Below are 1,764 nucleotides of genomic sequence, written 5' to 3' on the forward strand. Positions count from 1 at the left end.
AAGAAAGAAAGAAAGAAAGAAAGAAAGAAAGAAAGAAAGAAAGAAAGGAAGGAAGGAAGAAAGGAAGGAAGGAAGGAAGGAAGGAAGGAAAGAAGGAAGGAAGGAAGAAAGAAAGGAAGGAAGAAAAAGGAAAGAAGGAAGGAAGGAAGGAAGGAAGGAAGGAAGGAAGGAAGGAAGGAAGTTTCTACCCTCAGGGAGCAGGCCTACCCTGAAGAATTGTTTGTATACAATTGTAGAAGAAAGGATACCACTAGTTTTTTTCTATGTAAACTGCCCTCATAGTGAAATTTGCAACCAAAAGCTGCCTTCTTCCAATTCATATAATAAAACACTCCAAAACTGAGTGAGTCCACATCAAAGGTCAGAAATGACTTTTTTTCTTTTAGGATATCCTCAAACAGTAAGCCACACAGCAGACAGCCTTTTCTGCACCATTTATAAAAGGAGTAATTTATTCCATAAATATTTAGCCAAAAGCTTTCTGATTGAGTCAAAAGTAAATGAGTACTAAAATTAGACCCTGGCGCTAGAGAGCAAAAGCAAAAGTGAGGGTTGGAAACAGGCAAATTTAGGTTTGATTTCAAGAAAAAGAAACAAAAGCACAATTTCCTAATGAAAAGAACTGTCCAAAATGAAATGATTGTCTCTGTGAGAGTGTTCAAGTAGAGGATGTATGTCCACGTTTTGGGTATGTTGCAGTGAGGATTCCTTTCAGATAGAGACTGGACTAAATTACTGTTGAGGTCTCTTTCAACTCTAAAATTCAGTAACTCTGTGACATAACTTTTAAGGACAAAACCAAAGAAAACTGATGAGCGTCAGGCCAAAAGAAGCATCCCCAAACTGAACTGTGACCTTGTACTAAATGCCATCTCAGCAACCTCAGGAGAAGGGGATTGTGCCTTTTCTCACTTTCCACCAACATCACCGTAACCTGAACTATCATTTGGCAGGCAGCAGACCTTCCAGCCTGCTATGTCTAGCATAACAACCAATGAAAACTTCCAGTGACTAGCAAATTGATAGTTCTTACAGAGTCAGGGGTGAAAGGGTAGCAGGAGGCTACTGTTTAATCACACTAGGTGTAGAGAACTAATAGGGCACAGCTCTCCTCATATGTCCTTGGGCTCTTACATCCATCACCACTAAAGTGTGAGGACTGAAGCATGCCCTTTCAGAGAAGCTACATTTTCAGAGACTTCTCAGAGAGAAGGTATTTAAAAAATATTTCTTATAAGACTAAAGATGAAATACAGAAACCACCTCTTTCCCAAGAGGTGATAGACTTAAAATGTATAATGACACAGTTTTGGACATGGCCAATGTAGGAATTTGTGTTGTTCAACTGTGAGAATTTGTTAAGAGGACTTTATTTATTTATCTAGTTTAATGTCCGGGAGTCATTCTGATTGAGAGATAATAATTGCTTACGAAAAATAAATTAAATTTTAAAAATTATTATGAGTGTAACAATAATAAACCATGAAGGTTTCCATAAACTATTGAAAAGGGAAGTAAGCAGAGCCAGTAAGACAATATATATAATGATTACAATAATGCACATACAAAACAATCAAAACTGAATGTTGAAAAAAAGTACAAAAAATCCCTCCAACAACTTAAGTGTTCAAAAAGAATCTATCTGTTCCTTTGCAGTGGGGAGAGAAGGACTCATGGGCATGGAACTTTTTTATGCATTGGTCAATTTTTTTGAGAAAGAGAGAGAGAGAGAGAGAGAGAGAGAGAGAGAGAGAGAGAGAGAGA

The sequence above is a fragment of the Vombatus ursinus genome, unplaced genomic scaffold (genome assembly GCF_900497805.2).
Source record: "Vombatus ursinus unplaced genomic scaffold, bare-nosed wombat genome assembly UNPS02009132.1, whole genome shotgun sequence".
In the NCBI taxonomy this organism is placed as follows: Eukaryota; Metazoa; Chordata; class Mammalia; order Diprotodontia; family Vombatidae; genus Vombatus; species Vombatus ursinus.